Source organism: Colobus angolensis, unplaced genomic scaffold (assembly GCF_000951035.1).
Source record: "Colobus angolensis palliatus isolate OR3802 unplaced genomic scaffold, Cang.pa_1.0 Scaffold259, whole genome shotgun sequence".
Taxonomy (NCBI): domain Eukaryota; kingdom Metazoa; phylum Chordata; class Mammalia; order Primates; family Cercopithecidae; genus Colobus; species Colobus angolensis.
In genome coordinates, this window is record NW_012115810.1 from 5478006 (window position 1) to 5505913 (window position 27908).

Genomic DNA, 27908 nt, shown 5'->3' on the forward strand with positions numbered 1-27908 from the left:
ATCACTTGAACCTGGGAGGTGGAGGTTGCAGTGAGCCGAGATCGTGCCTTTGCACTCCAGCCTGGGCAACAAGAGTGAAACTCCATCTCAAAAATAAAGAAAAAAAAGAGCGAGTGAGAGAGGAAGGGAGGGAGGGAGGAAGGAAGGAAATGGTAACTGTGTCCTCCAGAATCACCCAATACACCTAACTGATTTTGCATTATACAGTGCATGTTATACAACCAGCATGCCTAGGAATAATGTTAACTTATTTTTCCCACTATTCCTGTTTCACTTTCTTAGCAGTTGGATAAAGCCATTGAATACATATACTCCAGTTATTTAGAAACACCTCATCTGTACTTTTGCATATTAATAATTTAAAAACTATATACATACAACATATGTACTACTTAACTAGTTTCTCAAATAACCCTATTTTTTATCCCAGAGTTCATTCTAAGTTTCTCACCATGGAGCTTCAATGCTCTTGACAGCAAGCATGCCATTTATACCAAGGACAGTATAGAAGAAATCCTGCATATTTTTCTGTTACATCATCATAAAATGGTATGGGAGTGGTAACACACTTAAAATATTTATCTTATATTTATGTTTGTAAGTCTTAACTTTAACATGGCACATAAGCATGTTGGTGGTAATGGTTGATTGTTGTGGTTTGAATACTGTTCTCTTTGAAGCTGAGACCTCTGCACTTTTCAAATTTTTCTTTCTTTTTTTTTTTTGAGACAGGGTCTTGTTTTGTTGCCCAGGCTGGAGTACAGTAGCACAATCACTACTCACTCTAGCCTGGACCTCCTGGGCTCAAGAGATCCTATCACCTCAGCCTTCCAAGTAGCTGGGACTACTGACTGACTTTTGTATTTTCTTTAGTGACAGGGTTTCGCTGTGTTGCCAAGGCTGGTCTTGACCTCCAGGGAAGTCAAGTAATCTGCTCACTTCAGCCTTCCAAAGTGCTGGGATTACAGGCGCAAGCCACCACACCTGGCCCAAAATTGAATTTTAATTGTTTTTAGAGGCTATGTAACTCAGCACTTTTTTTGTTTGTTTGCATAGGATTAATTTTGCCTACATTTGTGGGAAAGCTTTTTCTTTTGCAGGGGCGGGGGATGGATGTGATTATTTCATTGTTTTAAAGTCCATTTATTAAGGTATTTTTTAAACTTATGTTCATCACAAATAGTTACTTAAATGGAAAGTTTTGGCTGGGCGCAGCGGCTCACGCCTATAATCCCAGTACTTTGGGAGGCTGTGGCAGACAGATTACTTGAGGTCAGGAGTTCAAGACCAGCCTGGCCAACATGGTGAAATCCTATCTCTACTAAAACAAAATACAAAAATTAGCTGGGTATGGTGGCAGGAGCCTATAATCCAAGCTACTTAGAAATCTGAGGCAGGGAGAATTGCTTGAACCCAGGAAGCGGAGGTTGTAGTAAGTAGAGATTACACCACTGCACTCTAGCCTAGGCAACAGAGTAAGACTCCATCTCAAAAAAAGAAAGTTTTTTTTTTTTTATTTGAGACAGAGTCTCACTCTGTAGCCCAGGCTGGAGTGCAGTGGTGCAATCTCGGCTCACTGCAAGCTCCTCCTCCCAGGTTCATGCCATTCTTCTGCCTCAGCCTCCCTCCCGAGTAGCTGGGACTACAGGCGCCTGCCACCACGCCTAGCTAATTTTTTGTGTTTTTAGTAGAGACGAGGTTTCACTGTGTTAGCCAGGATGGTCTCGATCTCCTGACCTCGTGATCTGCCCGCCTCGGCCTCCCAAAGTGCTGGGATTACAGGTGTGAGCCACTGCACCCGGCCAAAAGAAAGAAAGTTTTAAACATGTTTTTGCATATTGGGGATCCTAAGATAGGAATGAAAATGTAAAAAACCATTTTAATGAATATTTGATTTCCTTGTAAGCCCTGTAACAGTTTTATAAACATAATGATACGACTGTTTTGCATTAGGCTTCACTTTCTTGTGTTAATAACCAAATACTTTCCGGATCAATCTATTTCGTTATTACTGATAATCAAGTTAGAGGACTATTAAAATAAAAAATTTTTTGTAAAGTTTTATGTCAAGACTTTAATGGGATGTATTAATAAGTCATTAATTAAATGGTAGCATTAAAAATTAATTGGGCAGATGAAAATCTGTCGTTTCAAAGTCTGGGTAAAGAGTTTTTAAGTTAAATTTTAATAATTCTTGATAATATCCAGAAATGAAAACAGCTAGTGTTTACTCTTGTCTGTGCTTAGAAGAAAGCTACATAGACATGATTACCATTAATTCTGATTAAAAGAAAAATGTATAGAAAGAACTAAAAATATGATAACACTTTGCTTTTTAATCAACCAAAATGGGAGAAAAACAACTCTTACACATTGAATAGAAGCTTTTACATCTTGCTTAGAAGTTTTTGGTTTTTGCTAGCAGAACCAACTGTAGAATTTAAACTTTGTCAGAACAAAATTAGCACAGATATGTAATGAAAAAAATCTACAAAAATTAAGGTAAATGTGGATATAAAATATAAAATGGCCGGGCACAGTGGCTCATATCTATAATTCCAGCACTTTGGGAGGCTGAGGCAGGCAATCACCTGAGGTCAGGAGTTCAAGACCAGCCTGGCCAACATGGTGAAACTCTTTCTCTACTAAAAATACAAAAATTAGCTGGGCATGGTGGTGTGCGCCTGTAGTCCTTCCTACTCAGGAGGCTAAGGCAGGAGAATTACTGGAACTTGGGAGGTGGAGGTTGCAGTGAGCCAAGATCACACCACTGCACTCCATCCTGGGCGACAGAGCAAGACTCTGTTTCAAAAAACATATACATACAAAATATGTAATGTATTATAAAATATGTTGTGTTATAAAAATATACAATATAAAACATTAAAATATAAAATACATTATGTATTATATATACATAAATAAGACTAAAATATGAAGTCAAATTTTAAAACTACAAATATGACTATTAAAAAATACATCATACATTTTTAATTAGTTGTAACAGAACATTTCCCTCTTTTCCCTGAATTTTTTTAAAGTTTGAATTTAGCATCCATCAATCCATAGAGATGAGTAAGTTTCCTCTATTTAAAAAAAAGAAATGATATAGACCCTCAATGCTTAAGAATGAGACTATATACTCTTATTAAAAATCAATAAATACATTAGAGTAGCCTTCATTATTATTTACAGAAATTAATGAGAAGAGGAAAAATAAAAAAAAGAACAGGTTCTGTTTGTGTCTATAACACTTTGTTTTAAAATTCTTGCTTGAAATCGTATGTATAAATTGTATTTTACAATAAATGTGTCTTTTTAGTGACATTGATGTTTCATTTATAGACTATATTAAAACTTTTTTTATTGCCATTGATTAGAAATAAATTTTATTCTGTAGTTTTTATGGGAGACCAAGCATTCTTCTATTTAGTACAGTAAAATGAAATTTTGTAATATTTTTCTTTAATGAAAAATGTGTTTGCCAATTAAATTTGCTCTAATGTTAAGCATGATTAAATCACATATTTAATCTATGTAACAACTAGGAATTTAATACAAATTTTACTTGAACATCTTTCTCTCATAAAAACGAGATATCACTATGAAATATGAGAAATTATTTGTCTTGCCCATTAGTGTAAAAAGTTTCTACTAAATGGAACTTAAGTTAGAATTCATCTGCATGTTCCACATCCTTGGATTCAACCAACCATCTATCAATAAATATTCGAGGAAAAAAACAATAAGAAACAACAATACAGGGCAGGACATGGTGGCTCACGCCTGTAATCCCAACACTTTGGGTGGGCGGATCACGAGGTCAGGAGTTTGAGACCAGTCTGGCCAATATGGTGAAACCCCCTCTCTACAAAAAAATATAAAAGTCAGCCGGAGGCTCGGCGCAGTGGCTCAAGCCTCTAATCCCAGCACTTTGGGAGGCCGAGAGGGCGGATCACGAGGTCAGGAGATTGAGACGATCCTGGCCAACATGGTGAAACCCCGTCTCTACTAAAAAAAAATACAAAAAACTAGCCGGGTGAGGTGGCGGGTGCCTGTAGTCTCAGCTACTCGGGAGGCTGAGGCAGGAGAATGGCCCGGGAGGCGGAGCTTGCAGTGAGCTGAGATCCGGCCACTGCACTCCAGCCTGGGCGACAGAGCGAGACTCCATCTCAAAAAAAAAAAAAAAAAAGTCAGCTGGGCATGGTGGCGTACGCCTGTAGTCCCAGCTACTCCACAGGCTGAGGCAGAAGAATCACCGGAACCCTGGAGGTGGAGGTTGCAGCGAGCTGAGATCACGCCGCTGCACTCCTGCCTGGGCGATGGGGGCAAAACTCTTGTCTCAAAAACAAACAAACAAACAAAAAACAGTAGTAAAAAATAATACAAATTAAGAAGCAGTATAACAACTTTTATATAGCATTTACATTGTATTAGATATTATAAGTAATCTAGAGATGATTTAAAGTATACAGGAGGATTACATAGGTTATATGCAAATAGTACCCCGTTTTATATAGGGGACTTGAGCATTCATAGATTTTGATATCCACTGGAGGTCGTGGAACTACTTCCCCCCTATAATAAGGAACAACTGTAATTGTTTTGTAAATTCTAAGTCTGCTATTAGTGAAGTTCTGTGGTCTGAATGTCCTCCATAATTCTTAAATAGTATTATAATGCTACCAATATGATAGTTAAGAGCTGGAGCACTTGTGAGGTGATTGAGTCATAAGGGCAGAGCCTTCATGGATGGGATTAGGGCCCTTGAAAAAGGGCTTGAGGGGAGTGGGTTCACTGTCTTTTCTGTCATGTTAGGAGACAACATTCCTCCTCTCTAGAGGAAGCAGCAACAAAATGCTGTCTTGAAAGCAGAGAGTAGCTCTCACCAGATACCAGTCCAACTGGCACCTTGATGTTGGACTTCCCAGACTCCAGAACGTTGCAGATAAGCAGCATAGATAAATAAAATTCTAGGAGTTGTGAGTTGATAAAATTCATCGTAATTAAGAGTGAATAAAATATATTGTAGGTTTTGTGGATGTGGCTTTACAACTGGGCCCAGAAAAGGGTGGGATTCAGGTGGTTAGAAAGAAGTAAGAAGCAACATTAGGAGTGACTGATTAATCAAAGTGCTGAGGCAAAATATTAAACGCATTTTTCCACTGATTTATTGTAAGCTCTATGAAGAATAAACTTTGAAAATTCATTTTGTTTCTAACCCCAGCTCTTTTTTTTCCCTCTAAGAGACAGGATCTTGCTCTGTCACCTAGGCTGGAGTCCAGTGGTGTGATCATAGTTCACTGCAACCTCAAACTCCTGGACTCGAGTGATCCTCCTGACTCAGCTTCCCAAGTACCTAGGACTACAGGTGTGCACCACCACACTCAGCTCATTTTTTAGAAAAAGATGGGATCTCACTGTGTTGCCCAGGCTTGTCTCAAACTCCTGGCCTAAAACAATCCTCTCATCTTGGCCTCCCCAAGTGTTGGGATTATAAGCTTGAGCCACTGTGCCTGACCCTGGAGCTTTTTAATAAGTGTTGATGTGCTTGGACCAACCTAAATATTGATTTTCTATACAATCCAAAAACTTCCAAGGAAAGTATATCACAGTTTTACAGGGGAGGTTGAGACTGTCCTCAGTTGTATGTTCTGAGCCCCACTGAGGATACTGGGTATGTCGGCTACTACCCTATATTCCTTGCTCTGTTACCACATGCTACTTCTGATATCCAGGATTACCAGAAGACAGTTCTTGCATGCTATAGGCACTCAATAAATGTTGAAGTAATGAGCAGACACGTTGCTGTAGTTTTTTGTGTTTTAAATTGCTTAAAGAAGTGAAGTAGTAATTATCTGGTACTAACATGTTTTGGACAGATAGAGTAAATACTGTCTTGTTGCTAAAAAAATCTTCAAGTTACTATTCAGTTATGTGAGAAATATTTATAATTATTAGAAATTTTTAAATTATTGCTTTGGTTAAAATTATAAAATGAATAGTCAGATTTTTAACTACTAAGAAGCATTGAGAAAAAAGCTTTGATTTAGGGGATTATTAAAGTCAGCTCACTATTTTATAAAAATATGAGAAGGGCTAAACATTCTTAATACATGAAGTAGCAGTACATATTAAAATATTTTTATATTGAGAAAAAGTAGGCAGTTTGCAATACTGTATAATATATAATACTTACTAGAAAGGGCTAAACATTCTCTTTTTTTTTTTTTTTTTTTGTGGGAAGGTGGGGGACAGGGTCTCGCTCTGTTGCCCAGGCTGGAGTGCAATGGTGCAGTCACAGCTCACTGCAGCCTCAAACTCCTGGGCTCAAGTCATCTGAGTAACTGGGACCATAGGTGCGTGCTACCATGCCCAGCTAATTTTTTATTTTTTGTAGAGATGGGGTCTTGCTGTATTGCCCCCGCTGGTCTCAAACTCATGGACTCAAGCAATCCTCCCACCTCAGCATCCCAAAGTGTTGGGATTACAGGCATGAGCCACTATGCTTGGCCTAGTAAAATATTTTTATACTAAGTAGAGAGAGTAGATTTGTGGAAAACTCTTAAACTTATAAGGTACTGCAATGAAACTTCTAGCATTGGTGATTAGCATGCTAATATGTACTGGGCAAATTTATAATTGTTAGTAATTTGCAATGGAGTCTTTTCATTCTGATACTCAAAGTATTTTACAAACACTAAACCTTTCAAAAAATCTCTAATAATAGGTATTGTTAAATTAATTACATATTTCATATGAAAAAACAAAAGCTGAGGGAGGCAAAGTTACTTACCTAAGATCACATAGTATTTAACTGATGGAACCTGAGTAGTTCCAAATTTCTGCTACTCAACTTTAACCCCCATATAAAATAAGATCAGTGTAATGCTAAGAAATTTATTGTACCTCCAAGAATAAACTTGGCAATAAAAATATTATCATGGCAGTTTAAAGAGATGTCTTTATTAAAATGAGCATTCCAAGGTAAAATCCTCTAAGTATAAATATATGTAAGATATTTATATTTAAGAAGTTAGTGATTTCATTCAATATTTTGTTTTTAATATCATGATCATTAAGTTACATAGATTCTCTTCTGGTAAGCAAGGTGCAAAAAAAGCCAAAATTGATACAGACTGTGATTCAAATACTGTTTTCATATAGCCAGGGTAATAAACTACTTATTTATTGAATTTGACTGTTTAAATATAAAAATGATTGTCCTAGTGGAGAGAGCCCCTAAACAAAAGCAAGTAGCTCCTTTTGCAGAAAAGACTTTTACATTATTTTGTATTTTAGTGAACAGTGTTTTTTTCTGTTGTAATTTCTGATATCACATGATTTATGAATTGTTTGTTATGGTAGGAGTATAGTATCTTTTGGAAGAATTTATCTTAGTATATATTAACCAATGAGTCAATTAAGATTAGCCAATTTCAATATTATCCTTAAGCAGTATTACCATTGCAATACTAGAATAGACATATCCCAGACCATTAAAAACCTGACAATTCTTTATCCAGAAAAAACAAGCAGACAAAATATTTACAAAACTGTTAAAAGATTGACTGGGAAACTGAAGTAATGGCAAATGCATTACTCTGAAAATCCTCACACATCCTCCAAAAAACTATAAAGATGAACACATAAAACTACACATAACCAGGCTGGACACAGTGACTCACACCTGTAATCCCAGCACTTTGGGAGGCCGAGGTGAGTGGATCACCTGAGGTCAGGAGTTCAAGACCAGCCTGACCAATATGGTGAAATCCTGTCTCTACAAAAATACAACAATTAGCCAAGCGTGGTGGCATGCGCCTGTAGTCACAGCTACTTGAGAGACTGAGGCAGGAGAATCACTTGAACCTCGGAGGCAGAGGTTGCAGTGAGCCGAGATGGCACCACTGCACTCCAGCCTGGGTGACAGAGCAAGACTCTGTCTCAAAAAAAATAAAACTACACATAACCATATGTTAATATTAGAATGCAGAGAATGTTCCAACTTCAAATTATCTGTAAGTAGAAAAATACATACTAAATCCTAGCCAGCCATTATTCATGCCTTTGTACAAGCTGTGGTGAAAAGCAAGGGTGACCTGGGAAAAACTGCAGAGGAGAAGAAAGAAGCTAGTGACAGGCTTAAGATATTCATCTAAAGACATTTCCAATTTCCTCCTAAGAAGTACTGATAGATCAGAGGAGACTACAGGGAAGGGACTTATGTATGGGACTCAAAAAGGTAGTTTTGGAAAGGCACTCATTAGGGGAGAAGAGGGTAAAAAAGGAAGAGTTGAACTGAAAACTAAACAGTTAAGAAAAATAGAAGGGGAAAATTTAGGATCCTGCAAGACAGAAAAATATTTTTTAATTGGAGGACAGATCTCACGCTGCCTTGCCCCCAAATCCAACTAATGAAGAAACCATACTTTACTAAAAGCAGAAGTCGTTTTTGAACTAGGAATCTTGTAAACTATTTCAAACAGCCAGTCCTGTTCACAGAAAAAAAGTGACAGGACCTTTAACTATATAAATAATTTTGAAAGGAAATAGAAAATGAAGGTAAAATAATAGGAAATGAGATTCGTTTAATGAAAATACCTATAACCCCTTCCTAAGAAACACAGGCATAAAGATAGATATATAGACTAGGTGTGGTGGCTCACACTTGTAATCCCAGCACTTTGGGAGGCTGAGGCTGGGGAATCACTTGAGGTCAAGAGTTCAAGACCAGTCTGACCAGCATGATGAAACCCTGTCTCTACTAAAACAAACGAAAACAAAAAAACTCAGCCAGGCATGGTGGCATGCGTGTCTGTATTCCTAGCTACTCAGGAGGCTGTGACAGGAGAATCACTTGAACCCTGGAGGCAGAGGTTGCAATCAGCCAAGATCACGCCACTGCACTCAAGCCTGGGCAACAGAGTGACACTCCATCTCAAAAAAAAAAAAAAAAAAAAAAAATATATATATAGATCAATAGAATAGAACTGAGACTTTATAACTAGACCCTTATATTTATAGTCAATTCATTTTCTTCAAGAATGCCAAGATAATTCAATGGGGGAAGAAAAACCTCTCTAACAAATTATGCTGGGATAAATGGAAATTGACATGCAGAGAATGAAGTTGGACCGCTACCTCACACCATGCACAAAAATTCATTTAAAATGGATTAAAGATCTATCTAGCTTTAAGTACTAAAACTGTACAACTTGTAGAAAAAATTGTAATGTTAATATTACATGTAAGTATTCTTGACCTCGGACTTACTAGTGGTTTTTTTTTTTAGATATGACACCTTCAAGTATAAGCAACCAAAGAAAACTAGATAAATTGGACCTCATAAAGTAAAACAAACAAAAACCTTTTGCTTCAAAGGATACCATCAAGCAGGTGAAAAGACAATACATAGAATGTGAGGAAAAGGTTGTAAATCCTATATATGACAAGGCACCTGTATCCAGAATAAAGAACCTCTTAAAACTCAACAATAAAAACACAAATAATCTAATTTTAAAATAGTTACAATTATTGTAAAATTGGCAAAGGATTTAAATAGGTATTTTTCTAAAGAAGATATAAAAATAGCCAATAAACGCATAAAAAATAGACAATAAATGTATGCTCAGCCTCCGCAGTCATTAGGGAAATGCAAATCAAAACCACAAGGGAAATATTTCTTCACACACACTAGTATGGCTACAATAAAAAAGTTAGTAACAAATGTTGATGAGGATGTAGAAAATTGGTGCCTTCATATATTGCTGGTAGGAATGTAAAATGGCACAGCTATTTCAGAAAGCAGTTTAGCAGTCCTCGAAAGTTTAATTATAGTTACCATATGACTCAGCAATATCATTGCTAACTATATACTAAGGAGGACTGAAAACACATGTCACAACCCTATACCCAAATGTTCATATCATAATAGCCAAAACGTGGAAACAACCCAAATGTGCAACAATGGATGAATGGATAAACAAAATGTGGTATATCCATCCAGTGGAATATTATTTAGCCTTAAAAAGGAATGAAGTTCTGCTGCATGCTGCAACATGGATGAACCTTGAAAACATTATCATTAGATATGGGAGCCAAACATAGAGGGTCACATATTGTATTATTCCATTTATATCAATGTCCAGAATAGGCAAATCCATAGAGCTAGGAAACAGATAGGTGGTTCCCAGGTACTGGGAAAGGCAGGAGGTAGGAGTGACTGCTATTCCCAGGTACTGGGAAAGGCAGGAGGTAGGAGTGACTGCTAACAAGTATAGGGTTTCTTTTTGAGGTGATGAAAATGTACTGCAACTAGATAGTGGTGTTTGTTTTATGAGCTTGTGAATATACTAAAAGCCACTGGATTATATATTTTATGTATTTGTTTGCTAGGGCTGTCATAACAAATAATACTACAGGCTGGTGGCTTGAGCAACAGAAATGTATTTTCTCATTGTATGGAGTCTAGAAGTCCACAGTCAAAATGTCTCAAGGGTTGTTTTCATTCTCAGGCCTCTTTCTTGGCTTGTAAATGGCTAACTTCCCTGTGGCCTCACATGATCACCCCTTGGTCTGTGTGTTGTCTGTGTCCTAACCTCCTCTTATAAGGACACCAGTCATATTGAATTAGGGCCACATACATGACATTTTACCTTACTTGTCTCTTTAAAGGTCCTGTCTCCAAATACAATCACATTCTGAGGTAGTGGAGGTGTTAGGACTTCTACACATGAATTTAGTTGGGGAGGGAGACACAACACGTTAAAACATATGGGTGAATTTTATGATATGTAAATTATGCTTCAATTTTGAAAAATGTAAGAACCTACTTTTCTTTCCAAATAAGTTTGAAAACTTAAATGAAAAAGTAACTGTCAGCCAGGCACAGTAGTACACACCTGTAAGTCCCAGTTACTCGAGGCTGAGGAAGGAGGATTGCTTGAGACTAGGAGTTTGAGGCTGTGCCTGTGAATAGTCACAGTACTCCAGCCTGGGCAACATAGTGAGACCCCATCTCTTAAAAAAAAAAAAAAAGATGGTGCAATAACTCACACTTTGAGAGGTCGAGGTGTGAGGATCCCTTGAATCTAGGAGTTTGAGACCAGCCTGGGCAACATAGTGAGACCTTGTCTCTACAAAAAATGAAAACTTAGGTACATGTCTATGGTCCCAGCTACTTGGGAGACTCAGATGGGAGGATCGCTTGAGCCTAGGAGGTGGAGACTGCAGTGAGCCATGATCTCACCATTGCTCTTAGCCTGAGAGGCAGAGTGAGACCCTGTCTCAAAAAAAAAAAAAAAAAGGTTTATTTTTAAGGCAAATATATTTCATCAAAACTGGCCACATTTGAGAAAGTTCAATTTCTGTAGAAGAAATGGAGAATAATATCAAGGATCCACCTCATTAAAAAGCACCAGTCCCAGATGGTTTTGTAGAGATAATCTATGAAACACTCAAAGATAGTCTCAGTGCTCCATAAACTGGTGCAGAGCCTTGAATGTGGATAATACCAATTCCTAAAGACAGCACAAAAAGGAAAAAAAACTATAAACCAGTATCAATTATATATATTCATACCAAGTACTAAATAAAATATTAGCAAACAAATTCCAATGTCATATATTAGGAAAATAAGCTGGGCATGGTGGCTTACACCTATAAACCCAGTGCTTTTGGAGGTAAACACAGGAGGATCACTTGAAGCCAGGAGTTCAAGACCAGTGAGACCCTGTGTCTACGAAAAAATTTAAAAATTAACTGGCATGGTGGCATGTACCTGTAGTCCTAGCTACTTGGGAAGCTGAGAAAGGACGGTGGCTTGAGCCAAGGAGTTCAAGGCTGTGAGCTGTTGTACTCTGTAGTGCTACTGAGCTGTAGTACCATTGTACTACAGCCTTGGTGACAGAATGAAACTCTGTCTCTAAAATAAAATAACACATTATGACCATATGGGATTTACAGTTGACCCTTGAGCAAAACAAGTTTGAACTGCACAGGTCCATTTATATGTGTTTTTTTTGTTGTTTTTTAATTTTTTATTTTAAAGAGACAGGTCTCACTATGTTGCCCAGACTGGTCTTGAACTCCTGGCCTCAAGTGATCCTCCAGCCTCAGCCTCCTGAATGACTGTGATTGCAGGTGTGTGCTTCCATGCCCAGATTCTACAGACTTGTTTCAATAAATATATTGGAATATTTTCTGAAGATTTGTGACAATTTGAAAAAACTTGCAGATGAACCACATAGCCTAGAAATATTGAAAAAAATTAAGAAGCCAGGCACGGGGGCTCATGCCTGTAATCCCAGCACTTTGGGAGACCGAGGTGGGCAGATCACCTGAAGTCAGGAGTTCGAGACCAGCCTGGCCAACATGGTGAAACCCCATCTCTACTAAAAATACAAAAAATTAGCTGGGTGTGGTACTGTGCATGCCTGTAATCCCAGTTGCTTGGGAGGCTGAGGCAGGAGAATCACTTGAACCTGGAAGTCGGAGGTTACAGCTAGCTGAGATTGTGCCACTGCATTCTAGCCTGGGCAACAGAGTGAGACTCCGTCTCAAAAAGAAGAAAAAAATTAAGAGAAAGATATATCATGAATGTGTGAAATATATGTAGATACTAGTCTTTTATCATTTAATACCATAAAATATACACAAATCTGATATAAAAAGTTAAAATTTATCAAAACTTACACATATAAACAGGTCATACATAGCATCATTCATAGTGGAGAGAAATGTAAGCAAGCAGAATGATGCAGTATTAATAACTGCATAAAGTTAATTGTAGCACATGCACTGCTGTAGTAATTTTGCAACTGCCTCATATTGCTATTGTGGTAAGTTCAAGTGTTCATAGTATATGCTTAAAACGCCTTATGATACTTATCTCCAGATGAGCAGTTCATCTCTTCAGTAAATGGCATTGTATCACAGTAAAAAGTGATCTTTTGCAGTTCTTATGTATTCTTTATCCTGTTTAGTGTAATACCGTAAACCTTGAGTAACACTATAGGATCCATACCAAGTGCTACTGGTGATGCTGGAGTTGCTACCAAGAAGCAGTGAAGTCATGACATTACAATGAAAAGTCGAATTGCTTGAGATGTACTATAGATTGAGGTGTGCTGCTGCAGATGTCTTTTTTTCCATTTCACATGGGCAATTCTGTAAACAATCTTGTAAACAGATGACATAAACTTACAGTATCAGTAAATACAGTACAGTACTGTAAATGTATTCTTTCCCTTATTATTTTCTTAATAACCTTTTCTCTAGCCTATTTTATTGTAAGAATACAGTATTGTATGTAACATACAAAATATGTGTTAATTGACTATGTTATAGGTAAGGCATCTCAGTAGGCAATTAGTAGTTAAGTTTTTGGGGAGTCAATAGTTATGTGCAGATTTTCACCTGAGTGGGGAGTCAGCACCCCTGCCCCGACATTGTTGAAGGGTCAACTGTTTTCCAAAAACACAAGATTGTTTCAATATTGGGAAATCCATTAATATACTATATTAATAGATATAGGGATAAATCCTATAATTATCTCCATAGATGCTGCAAAAACCTTTAACAAAAATCAACATCTTCTGATAAAAGCACTTAAGAAAATAGGAATTGATGGGTATTTTCTTAACATGATAAATATATATACACACCTTATATGTATAGGTACACACACACACACACACACACACACACACACACACACACCCCTTAGTCTTAAAGTCATCATAATGGAAAACACCACAGGCATTTTTACTAGTACCATCAGGAGCAAGGCAAGGATATCTAGTAACTACACTGTTATTCATCACATTACTGGGGATATTAGCCAATACAGTTAAAGAAGAGGAATCAGTAGAGGTATAACAGAAGAGAAGAAATAAAACTATCTCTCTTTGCAGATGATAAGATAGTATATCTGGAAAACCCTAGAGCAAGGGTTAGCAAACTGAGAGCCAAATTTAGCCATATATACTTGGTTTTGTATTGCCTCTGTCATCTTTTGCACTACACCAGCAGAGTGGAACAGTTGGGATAGGAACTTTTTGGCATACAAAAATGAAATATTTACAGTCTGATGTTTTTACTGAAAAGATACAGTGTGTGGACTTCTGCACTAGAAAATCAATGATAAAACTAACTCAAATAATAAAAAAATCAGTAACTAGTAGGCTATAAAATTAGCGTTCAGAAATTAATATTTTGTATGTATATAAATAACTACCAGTTTGAAAATAGAGTGATAAGGGAAACCCCAATTAAATAACAACGAAGAAGATAAAATACTTAGGAATAAATGTAACCAGAAGTATGTAAAAGCTATTTGAGAAAAGCTTTAAAATACTTGTGAAAGACAATCTCAATAAAAATACCACCATGGCCTTTTGGCTCTATGAGCAGCGCCATGGCAGTTGGCAAGACCAAGCGCTTTATGAAAGGTGGCAGAAGGGAGTCAAGAAGAAAGTGGTTGATCCATTTTCTAAGAAAGATTGATATAATGTGAAAATACCTGCTATGTTCAATATAAGAAATGTTGGAAAGACGCTAGTCACCAGGATCCAAGGAACCAAAACTGTATCTGATGGCCTCAAGGGTCATGTGTTTGAAGTGAGTCTTGCTGATTTGCAGAATGATGAAGTCACATTTAGAAAAATTCAAACTGATTACTGAAGACGTTCAGGACAAAAACTGCCCAACTTCCATGTCATGGATCTTACTTGTAAGAAAATGTATTCTATGGTCAAAAAATGGCAGACAATGATTAAAGCTCCTGTTCATGTCAAGACTACTGATGGTTACTTGGCTTCATCTGTTCTGTGTTGACTTTACTAAAAAAACACAACAATCAGATACGGATGACCTCTTAGGCTCAGCACCAGCAAGTTTGCCAAATCTGGAAGAAGATGATGGAAATCATGACCCGAGAGGTGCAGACAAATGACTTGAAAGAGGTGATCAATAAATTGATTCCAGACAACATTGGAAAAGACATAGAAAAACCTTGCCAATCTATTTTTCCTCTCCATGATGTCTTCGTTAGAAAAGTAAAAAAGCTAGCCGGGAACAGTGGCTCATGCCTCTAATCCCAACACTTTGGGAGACTGAGGTGGGCAGGTAATTTGAGGTCAGGAGTTTGAGACCAGCCTGGTCAACATGGTGAAACCCCATCTCTACTAAAAATACAAAAAAATAAGCTGGGCGTGGTGGTGTGCACCTGTAATCCCAACTACTCAGGAGACTGAGGCAGGAGGATCACTTGAACCTGGGAGGCAGAGGTTGCAGTGAGCCAAGATCGTTCCACTGCACTCTAGCCTGGGAGACAGAGTGAGACTCCATTTCAAAAAAAAAAAAAAGAAGAAAAGTAAAAGTACTGAAGAAGCCCAAGTTTGAATTGAGAAAACTCGTGGAGCTTCTTGGTGAAAGTAGTAGTTCTGGAAAAGCCACTAGGGATGAGACAGATGCTAAAGTTGAATGAGCTGATGGATATGAACCACCAGTCCAAGAATCTGTTTAAAGTTCAGACTTACAATAGTGCCAAATAAAAAGTCCTATTTGTGAGAAAAATACATGCTTTTTTATGGAGCTGGACAAGTTGATGTAGATGGAGTTCTAGTCAGAAATTGTTTCAGGTAAAAATCAGCAGTGGATTTTACAGTATTTTGTGAAGAGTTGATTACAAGGAGCATGTTTTTACATGCTCAAAATATCTCCCCACAAGATAGTAATCAAGAATGGAAAAAATAGCAACTATACAATGGACATGCATGACATATACCACCTTTACGAAGTTGCGAAAGTTAACACTAACAGTAGTGGAACCAATAGCATGCGTCTTGACAGGATGCACAAAGAAGAGCACATCACTTCTGCCGTATAACTGCAAAAATGCATAACCTGAACATAAACATGAAGAACCATCAGTAAAGCCCAAATTGAGAGACATTTCACAAAATAAATAGTTTGTACTTTTCAAAAATGTCAAGGTCATGAGAAACAAAGACTGAAGAATGCATTCCAGATCCAAGAAGTCCAAAGAGGTATGACCTTTAAAAATAATGTATGACCCTCGATTGGATCATGGGCTAGGATGGAAACAATTTTATTTTATATTACTCTTTTATCATATTTTTGTTATAAAGTACATTAGTGAAACATGGTGAAACGTGAAGGTCTGTATTGGATAGTATTGTATTAATGCTAATTTCCTTATTTTGATAAAGGTACTTTTAAGAGAAATATACTTTGAAATATTCAGGTGTAAAAGGGAATGATGAAAAATATCTTTATAAAGGGAACAGAAAGAGATTGATAAGATAAATGTGGTAAAATGTTAAGTTTGGGGAATCTAAGTAACATGTATATGGAAATTCCTTGTACTTTTTAAAAAATGAATGTCTGGGCTGGACCTGGTGTCTCATGCTTATAGTTCCAGCACTTTGGGAAGCTGCTTGAGCTTAGGAGTTCAAGGCAAGCCTGGGCAACATAGCAAGACCTCATCTCTACTAAAAATTAAAAAAAAACTAGCTGGGCATGGTGGCACATGCCTGTAGTTCCAGCTAGGAAAGCTGAGGTGGGAGGATTGCTTGAGTCAGGGAGATCAAGGTGGCAATGAACTATGATCTCACACTGACTTTCAGCCTGGGTGACAGAGCAAGACTCTGCCTTAAAAAACAATAATAAAACAAAAAATAAACTTTTACTTTAGAATAATTTAAGATATGTAAAAGTAGATAAAGAAAAAGTTTGTCCTATACTCGCAACGTTTCTGATACCAAATGTGTCAATTTTCCACGCCAAGCAATTCTCCAGTTTACTGTGGACACCAGTGCAATTTAATTTGATTCTGATAGTATCTACCTAGGGTTAGCATCAGACTCCACAGGCTAAGTAAGGCCTTAGTCCTACAAGACTGCCTGAATTCCAGCTTCAGACACCAATCAAAATCCCAGGTCTCCAGTACTTCTGACTAACTTGACTACAAATTGGAAGTTCCCATAACCTGTGCCTCATGTTCAGCAATTTATTATTATAGCTTGCAGAACTCAGGGAAACACTTTACTATTACCAGTTTATTGTAAAGGATACAAATGCACAAATAGATAAAGAGGCATATAGGGTTGAGGTCTGGAAGGGTCTCAGTACAGGACCTTCTGTCTCCATGGAGCTTTGGACACATCCTGCCTCCTGGCATGTTAATGCATTCAACCTGGAAGCTCTCCGAACCTGTTAGATTTAGGTTTTCATGAAGGTTCCATTACAGAGATGTGATTGATTAAATCTTTGGCCATTGGTGATTGACTACAGTCTCCACCCTTTCTTCCCTCCCCCAGAGGTCTGGGGGAAGGATTGAATGTTTGAACCATCTGATCACATGGTTGGTTGCCCTGGCAACCAGCCTCTATCTTGAGGCTTTTCACCTTAGTAGCATAAATTCAGGTATGGTTGAAAGGAGCTTGCTATGAATAGCAAAACATTCTCCTCCACCTCATTATTACTCAAGAAGCTTCCAGAGTTTTTTTTTTTTTTTTTTTTTGAGACGGAGTCTTGCTCTGTCGCCCGGGCTGGAGTGCAGTGGCCGGATCTCAGCTCACTGCAAGCTCCACCTCCCAGGTTTACGCCATTCTCCTGCCTCAGCCTCCGGAGTAGCTGGGACTACAGGCGCCCGCCACCTCGCCCGGCTAGTTTTTTGTATTTTTTAGTAGAGACGGGGTTTCACAGTGTTAGCCAGGATGGTCTCGATCTCCTGACCTCGTGATCCGCCTGTCTCGGCCTCCCAAAGTGCTGGGATTACAGGCTTGAGCCACCGCGCCCGGCCGAAGCTTCCAGAGTTTTATAAAGTTTGTGCCAGGAACTGGGGACAAAAACCAAATACTCTATTTATCACAGTCGAAAAAAATAGCGCAGTGAGTTATTATATAATACAACCTTCTCAGTTTCAGTTTCCTCTAATATTAATATTTTCAATTACTGTAGTACTTTTTTTTTTCTTTTCTTTTTTTGGAGACAAGAGTCTCGCTCTGTCACCTAGGCCGGAGTGCAGCGCCGCAATCTCGGCTCCCTGCAAGCTCCGCCTGCTGGGTTTACGCCATTCTCCTGCCTCAGCCTCCGGAGTAGCTGGGACTGCAGGCGTGCGCCACCATGACTGTCTAACTTTTTGTATTTTTAGTAGAGACGAGGTTTCATCGTGTTAGCCAGGATGGTCTCGATCTCCTGACCTTGTGATCCGCCCGTCTCGGCCTCCCAAAGTGCTGGGATTACAGGCATGAGCCACCATGTCCGGCCTACTGTGGTACATTTTTTTAAACTAAGAAACCAACGTTTGCACATTACTATTATCTAAACCCCAGACTATTTGGATTTCACCTGTTTTTCTGTTAATGTCTTTTTAAACTCCAGACTTCATTCAGATTTCACTTATTATTTTTTTAATATCCCTTTTATGCTCAAGATCCAATTCAGGTTACTACGTTGCATTTAGTTGCTACATCTCTCAAATCTCTTCTGGTCTGTGATAGTTTCTTAGTGTTGTTTTTCATGACTCTTGACGGTTTGAGTATTGCTGAGACATTTGTAGGCTGTTCTTCAGTTTTGGTTTGCCTTATGTATTTCTCATGATTAGAGTGGGGTTATGCATTTTTTTGGAAAGAATACCACGGAGATGAAGTACCCTTTCTTTACACCATATTAGAGGGTAGATGCTATCAACATGATCTGTCCGGTGAGGTAAACCTTGATATCTAAGTTAAGGTAGTGTTCTCTCTCTCTCTCTCTCTCTCTCTCTCTCTCTCTCGTCTCTCTGTCTCTCTCTCTCGTCCAAGCTGGAATGTAATGATGCCATCATAGCTCGATGTAACCTTGAACTCCTGGGTTCAAGGGCTCCCCTGCCTCAGCCTCCTAAGTAGCTGGGACTACAGGCACATGCCACTACACTCAGCTAAGTAGTTTTAAATTTTTTGTAGAGACAAGGTCTTTCTATGTTGCCCAAGGTGGTCTTGAAATCCTGGCCTTCAGTAATCCTCCTGCCTCAGCCTCCCAAAGCATTGGAATTATAGGTGGGGGCCACCAGGGCCAGCCTCTATTATTCTTTATTGTTAAATTCCAATTTTTTCTTCTTCTTTTCTTTGGAAAGGAGTCACTAAGTCCATAAAGGAAGGAGTTGAGGTCAGGGGGTGCAGTTAAGTTTCTCCTGGAGGGAAGAGTTTCTATATATCTTACATATCCTGTAAGGAATATTTGACTCTTATTTATTATTCATCATATATTTATAATAGTATGAGCTTATGTTTATTTATTTTATTCTTTGCATTATAGTGTAATATTGCATTATGTATAGTGTAATAATGCCATTATGTATAGTGTAATCATGCCAAATTATTCCAGCATTGGTCATGGGGAGTTCTCTGTGGTAGGCTTCTATGGCCCTTCAACATGGCCCCATTCCTTTGTTGTTTGAGCATTTTCTTGCTTTCTGGTACTACAAGATGCTTTTGCCTTTTCTTCTATTTTCTCTCTTCCAGCCCTATAATCAGATGTTTCTTCAAGGTTTCTTTGTTCCTTTTGTTAGAGAATGATATTTAGAAACCAAGACCTTGGCACTAGGTAATTTGTACCATGTTTTCTTTAAGTGTAAAATTATTGCAAAAAAAAAAATTTAAGAACTGAATGTTGTAAGATGCACATCCCATTTGTAATTCTTAAGTGTTCTACCTTAGTTAAGCTGTTATGTCAGTTACCAAATGTTACCTTATTTATAGATACTTCCTTCTAAATAAAAATTGTATTTATACTTCACTTGGTATCTGGAAGTTGTTAATAAAATTACACTACAACCTCAGTACAACATTTTTGTATATTTTATTTATAACTTTTTCCATAAGGTAGAAACACCTTGTCATGTTTTGCTCTTATGAAAAGCATAGAGACCTATGATTAAATCCATAAAACTTTATATAACAAAACTAATCAGTAAGCAGTTTAGTTTAATATGCATACATAAAAGGGCATAGCAGAGCCATAAAGGAAGGTGTTCTGGACATTACCATGACTCTTTCATGCAGTGATACCTCTACCCACAAATTCCACTTTCGTGCATAAGCATGATGAGGACAGCTTGGCCTATTTGGCAGGAAATTCTGTGTATGAAAATACAGCATTTCTTACAGAACGTTTTAAAAATACCTTTTTGATCTATGATATAAGGTTACTACTAAATCAAATTATTTTATTCTGTATCATAGAATGTCATTGTAGAAAATAAATGATTTCTTCCAGAATATATTAGAATGGATAAGGAATGTGTGCAAATAAGATTATAGCTATGCTTTAACTTTTAGTGACACTTAAGAGTATATTACCAAATAATGTAAAGGGGACTATGAGTAAAGACAGTTACAGTGTATGGTCTGATCCCTGTTTCCCAGCTACTTGGGAGACTGAGTTGGGAGGATCACTTGAGCCCAGGAGTTTGAGGCTGCAGTGAACCATGATTGCACCACTGTACTCCAGCCTTTACAAAGAGAAAAAGAAATAATTCATCCTATCATTGTGTAGACAATATAGTCCAACTAATTACTACTTCTTCCACTTTTTCTTTATTTACTGGGTAACCAAGGGTTAGTTTGGCAATTTCTTAGAAAGCTAAATGTGCACTTACTACACAACTCAGCAATCTCATTCCTAGGTTTTACTCAAGAGAAATGAAAATTTTATGTTCACACAAAAAGCTGCACATCAGTGTTCATAGCAGCTTTATTCATGCTTGTCAAAAACCCTAAACAGCACAAATACTCATCAACTTTTGAATTGTTAAAGTGTGGGACATCCATACAGTGGAATTATTCAGTAGTACAAAAGAACAAACTACTGATAAATACAACAGCATGGATGAATCTTGTGTGTATTATGCTAAGTGAAGGAAGCCAGACCCAAAAGGCTGCTTACTGTAATTATTGCATTTATATGACATTCTGGAAAAGATAAAAATAGGACAGGACTAACAGCAGTGGTTGCCAGCAGCTGGAGGACACAGGAGTTGCCTGCTGTGTAGGCTGAATAATGGCCTCCCAGAGATATCCACATTCTAATTTCTAGAACCTGAAAGTGTTACCTTATAAAGCAGAAAGACTTTGTAGATATGACTGAAAATCTTGAGATGGGGCAGCAGTTAGTTGTCTTGGATTATCTGAGTAAGCTCTGAATTTAATCACAAAGATACTTAAAGAGAAAAAAGGGTTAATAGGGGAGAAGGTGGCAATATCAAGACAAAGCACACATTGCAGTAATGTAGCCAGGAACCGAGGAATACTGGCAGTCCCTAGAAGCTGAAAGGAATAAGAAACAGGTATCTTCCCTGAAGCTTCCAGAAGGAACCAGCCCTGTTAACACCTTGATTTTAGCCTCATACAATTCATTTCACACTTCTGACATGAGAAACTACGTTTGTGTTATTTTAAGGAACCAAGTTTATGGCAATTTTTTATAGCAGCAACGAGAAAACTACCACAACTACAAAGGGGCATAGGGGGATATTTTGGAGTGATGAAACTGTTCTATATTTTGGTTGTGGTGGTGGTTATGACTCTGTTTGTTATAACTTATAAAACAATATGCTAAAAAGTGTGATTTTAGCTAAGCATGGTGGTGCATGCCTGTAGTCCCAGTTTCTCAGGAGGCTGAGGTGAAAGGATTGCTTGAGCCCAGGAGTTTGAGACCAGTGTGGGAGTTTGAGACCAGCCTGGAGAGCGTAGCAAGAATCCATCTCTTAAAAAAAATCGTGTGAACTTGCTGTATGTTATACTATAATAAACCTGATTAAATTTTAAAGAAATGTTTCATTCAGAACGTGTTTTCCCAAAGAAAAAAAATTATACATTAGACATGCTGCTTGGTGTCTTGGACAGCCCAAGGAAAGTCTATACATTTGTCGAAAGTATAATACAGATGGCGACTCTATACAAGTAAATAGAGCATAAATAATAATGCTCCATGGAGGAAATGCACTCCGAATTCTTATACAGTTAGCCAAAAATATCAAAGAGTTTTTTTTTTTAAAAAGGAAAGTCTGCTGGGAGGACTCCTAGAAGTGTGTGTGTGTGTGTGTGTGTGTGTGTGTGTGTGTGGTTTTATCTCTAAAACAGAGATGCACGAGAAGAAATGGTGCTTTTTTTCCTCTTCTGGAATAATTTCAAGAGAATGTAGTGTTTGAAACTGCTGCAGCCAAGAAGAAAACAGAGGAAATTGTAGAGAAGTTGAGCTGGTATTCTGTTACTGAGTTGATGAATTAGTCAACCCTGGAACTGTTCTATCTTCTCGTCATATGAAATAATCAGCATTCTCTGCCCCCGCCTCACCCAATGCTCCTACATAGTTGGCTCTGCTATTTTGCATAGCCAAGAGCTTCTGTGCACGGTATCTTCTATTGTCTCCCCAGATGTACTTCAGCATTCTCCTTTCTGCACTCTGTTATGGATGGTTGAACAATATTAGTAGGCTCTCTTGCCTTCTAGTTTCAAATATTTTGGGTGTAACTCTGTATGTTATCCAAACTGATAAAACTGTCCTTCGATATAGTAATTCTCCCTTTCAATCTAGCATTTATCAGATCTGTTAAGGTTTTTATTTCAGTGACTATGTTTTTCTTGTCTAAGATGTCGATTTGTTTCTTTTTCCTTTTTGTTTTTTGGTCAAACTGTGTCTGGTCTGTTTCTTTTTCATATCTATGTATTGTGTCATTTCTACCTGATTTTGTTTTATAATTTATTATCTTTTTTTGATGAATGTGAATTCTTTATTAACTTTGAACATCTTAAACACTTAAACACTGATTTTTAAAATCTGTCAGATTTGTATAAAATTATTTTTTATAGTAAACTAGTATTCTGATTATTAATTTTGATAGCTGTTTTACCATGAGATATTCTCTTATGGTAATTTTCTCTTATGGTAAGACATATGGTATTTCTCTTATGGTAAAACTTACGGTATTGGAATTTAGCAGGCTCGTTTTAAGTAGAAGGAAATGTTAAAGTTTTTCTTTTCCCCCCTTTCTCCTTTACTTCTTGATCTATACTCAGAAGTCTCTCCCTAGCAATTTTGAGGTTACCTCTACCCAAGTCTTGCCCCAGTCTATGAATAGGTTTTGTATCATCATTTCAGAGCTGTTACACTGTAATATTATTTAGGGATACTGCTCATCCTGACAGGCATGATCATGAGCTATATTTTTGTCTTCCTGTCTGCTGAGCCAATGTAACTCCACAGAACTGGAGCCCAGGCAATAGGTTGGTAGCACATTTTGTAGCCTTATTTTGCAATAGGGGGTAACAGCCCCTACTGCAAAGGACAGGAATAAGGATAAGGAATATATACAAGGAATACATATTATTCCTGTCCTGCAGCTACCTGTAGTTTCAAATAGTGAGCCTGTCTCTGAACCCTTCTTATCACACACAGAATATTTAGTGAGCATTTCTCCACAGAGGCTGAATTTTCAGCTGCTGTCACTGCCTGCTTTTGAACTGGAGACTAGCGTGTCCAGGGTAACAACCCATTCATTAATTTGTATTACTCTTCATGAAGTTTTTGGTCCATATGTTTGTTTTGACTTTGAACCTGATTGTACCTTTTGGTTTTCTACTTTAAAATTTTATTTGACATTTTAATCTATTTTGGAATATAGGAAATAAATCCATGTATATACTTATTCTATCAGAATCTAACCCTGGTATCTAACAAATAGGTAGTATGAAGACATAAAAGCACAGATTTATTGTGAAGTAAGTATAAGACACAAAGTTCAAAGAATTAGCTTAACGCAATGGATAATAAAGATTTTTCAATTTCTTAACAGGTTGTAATCTTCATCTTCTTTTCCTCTTTGTCCTTGCTTTCCTTTTTGTAAGATTATACTTTTTTCGCCGGGCGCGGTGGCTCAAGCCTGTAATCCTAGCACTTTGGGAGACTGAGACGGGCGGATCACGAGGTCAGGAGATCGAGACCATCCTGGCTAACACGGTGAAACCCCGTCTCTACTAAAAAAAAAAAAATACAAAAAACTAGCCGGGCGAGGTGGCGGGCGCCTGTAGTCCCAGCTACTCGGGAGGCTGAGGCAGGAGAATGGCATAAACCTGGGAGGCGGAGCTTGCAGTGAGCGGAGATCCGGCCACAGCACTCCAGCCCGGGCAGCAGAGCTAGACTCCGTCTCAAAAAAAAAAAAAAAAAAAAGATTATACTTTTTTCTGTTGTGCACATTGGATTTTGTTCTGGTACTAACCGATGGCAGTCCAGAACTACCCCAGCAGTTTTTCTTGCTCAGTCTTGTAAAAAATCACACATTATTAACGTAATAAGCCTAGGATTAAGAATGTTACAGAACGTAATTTTTTCCTTAAAGCGAAAATAAGTTTTATAGATTAGAGTTTATTGAGAATAATTTTTCCTAAGCCAGAGATACAAAATTCATCGCAATGGGAGTCCCAACTCCGATTATGTAGTAATTACTGCCTAGAACTGTGCATTGAGCATTGAGGCTGCATCAGCAAAGCAAAGTGCACTTTGAATGATTTTTGATGTATGCCATGGGCAGAGAAAGAGGGAATAGTGGCCCAAGTATTTGGCATTTCCTTCCTAGGTTTTTAAGTAAATTATTATATATTCTCATGTTTAAAAGAAGTTTATGTTTCCTATTTCACTTTTCTCGTATATAAATATGAATAATTGTCTTCTTAATGCCAATTCCTGAATAGTGATGAAGTAATTTAGGCATTGAAAGCATTTATTTAGACTATTACTTTTATGGAAGTTATATTTTCATATCACATTCTGTATAAGGGTCAGAATTAAGAAAGGCTTATAATGTTAAATCACCTACATTTAAAAATAATTTAATAGAAGAGAACCTAGATACAAATGCTTATGGCCATTTTATTCGTAATCACCCAAGACAGAAAACAACCCACATATTCTTCCATGGCTGAATATATAAACAAACTCTGCTATTTTACTTTATACTATACTATTCTATATACTACCACATATAGTATATAATATACTATGGAATGCTGCTCAGCAATAAAAAAGCATGTCACCTTTAACAGGGTAAGAAGAAAAAAAAGGAATGAACCCACATTCAACATCTTGAGTAGTGAATCTCAAAGTCATGCAGAATAGAAAGTATTCTCAGAAAGGTTGCTTCTGTATCATGCCATTTATAAGCTATTCTTGACAAGACAAACGTATATTGTTAGAAAACAGATCAGTAGTTATCAGGGGTTAGGGACTGTGAAACTGCAAACGTAATAGTACAAGGGATTTTGGAGGTGTGTGTGATAGAAGTGTTCTGTATCCTGATTGTGGTGGTAGTTACATAAATCTGTATATGTTTTTAAGTTTACAGAACTGTTTACCTCTCCCACCATCAAATCAGTTTCATAATTTTAAATCAATTTTAGGAAAAAATTGTAGAATAATACTTTTTTTTTTTTGACACAAGGTGGTCTCACTATTACCCCGGCTGGCCCCTAACTCCTGGGCTCAAGCAGTGCTACCTATCTCAGCCTCTCGAGTAGCTGGGACTATAGGCATGCACCACTAGAATGGAAAATAGTACTATTAGTGTAAGGTTATAAGTGTGCTGTGTATGAAGCACACTTTACAGGTCGTAAGTGTGCTGTGATATGAAGTAAAAAGGAAATTCTGGAAGTTAGAATAAAATGTCTAAGAAACTATATGCAAAGAATAAAGTATATTGCAATTAGGCACTTGGGATTGGTATTTAGTATTTGTATTTTGTAATGTAAAATGTATAAAATATCTGTATTATTGATACTGCTCTATTATGGTCTGGTTGAGGGAACTTGATCAAGTAACTTAATTGCTCAAGTTATTAGGTTCTTTTTCAATGGAATGAGAAGTTTGTGCCCTGTGCTTCTCAAACTGAAATACTAATAAAACATTTTATTCCAGACTCTGTTTGCATTAATGCGAAATGTTTAAAATTATTTAGTGTTATGTAAAATAGATGCTCCAGAAAAATGCTCCTTGTTTTTTCTAGTAGCTTCACATAGTCTCTGCCATTCCATTCCATTCTAATTGTAATAGCTTGAGACTAGGTGACATAATAGTATTTCTCATAGCTGTAAAGTTTTGGTTTGTATTAAATTTTGTCAGATTTTTTTTTTAAGTTTTCATCTTTAAGTATTTAGTTTTTGAATACTATGCAGAACAGAAATTTAAGACCACTAGATGGGGATGTAAACAATACAGCATTTGTTTCTGGTCCTCTGAAGTAACTTGGTGCAGCTTTAAGTGTAATTCCCAGAAAAAAGGGGAGAAAACAAAGAACAAATCCACTTGTTTTTATCTTCCTAAATGTTACAGTAATCTGCGTTTGGGAAAATTAAGCTTCTGAGCTAAGAATGAAGTCCTCTATGCTCAAATAGCATATTGTGAAACCCAAATATGAATGACTTTAAATGACTGTCTTTGAATGACTCTCCATTGTTGCAATATGTGGCATTATTTGTTTTGTAAGTGTATTTTGTCCTCACAGATGTTTAATGATAGATACGAAATTAGAAATAAAATGTAGCACTTAAGACACAGTGTAATTTTTTTCTCCTGGGTTTTTCTGCCCCCGTCTTTGATACTATAAAAAATAGTGAATGATCACTTGCCTCTTTTAAAACATACTTTAAAAACATATTAATTTCATGACTTATTAATTATTTTAAGTCTTCTACCTATAATTAGCAAAAGCATAGTTACACAAAATATTAAGGATTTCTTTAAAACAAAGATTTGAAACAAAATATCATTGTGTTGTATTCAGTCTTTTAAAGAGTTTAGAAAAAAAATATTAGAAAAGGACAAGGCTTTTTGTTTTTGTAGACTTTTTCCTCTTACTTATCTTTAAAATGAAGGAAGCTGTGTATTCTCAGGAGTTACAAATTTTTTCTTGAGAATTTTTATCATATAACTGTATATTTTATTACTTTTCAAGCAAATATATGTGTTCGTTGGTAATTATATAAGCTTTAATCTTTATCCATCATTATCACTGTTGAAGATTCCCTTTTAGCACAATATAGGACTTCTATCCAATAAGGGCTGACAATTTTATTTTAATTGACGACTCAATTTTTAAAAATTGTTATATATATATGTTACTTATGTAACATAAATTTAACCATTTTACTCGTTTTAAGCCTATAACTCAGTAGCATTAAGTACATTCACACTATTGTGCAACCATCCACTGTTTCCAAAACTTTTTCATCACCACAAATAGAAACTCTGTAACCATTTAGCAATAACTCCCTATTGCACCCAGTCTCTGGTAGCTTCTAATCTACTTTTTGTCTTTATGAATTTGCCTTGAATTACTCAACTTTAAAACAACTGTGTGTGTGTGTGTGTGTGTGTGTGTGTGTGTGTGTGTGTGTGTGCACGCGCGTGCCCATTAGATACCGCTGTGTTACCCAGGCTGGACTTGGACCACTGGGCTCAAGCAGTCCTCTCACCTCAGCCTCCCAAGTAGCTGTGACTACAGGCACCCACCGCGTGCTCAGCTTAAAATGACTATATGTTTTAATTTTTCCACTTGAATGAGAAAATGTAATATGGTAAAGGTTTACTATTGTCATTAGAAGAAATATAATACCATGAATAGTGGTGTGTACATATATACAAATAGTTGTGAAGTGTCACAAAGAACCAAGCCACTAATATCAGTAAGTTTACAAGATACCTTATTCAGAAAAGATAACTGAAGCCAGGCATGGTGGATCACATCTGTAATCCCAGCAGTTTGGGAGACTAAGGTGGGAGGATTGCTGGAGTTCAGGAGTTCAAGACCAGCCTGGGCAACATAGCGAGACCTCGTCTGTACTAAAAAA

At 37.2% G+C, this 27908-nt stretch overlaps 1 protein-coding gene and 1 pseudogene across 1 annotated transcript in view; both read left to right on the plus strand.

The window, feature by feature from the left end:
• The window catches only part of BAZ2B (bromodomain adjacent to zinc finger domain, 2B), a 426507-nt gene that overhangs the window by 8231 nt on the left and 390368 nt on the right, over positions 1-27908 (plus strand). The window lies entirely within an intron of this gene.
• On the plus strand, positions 14420-15529 carry LOC105515331 (annotated as a pseudogene).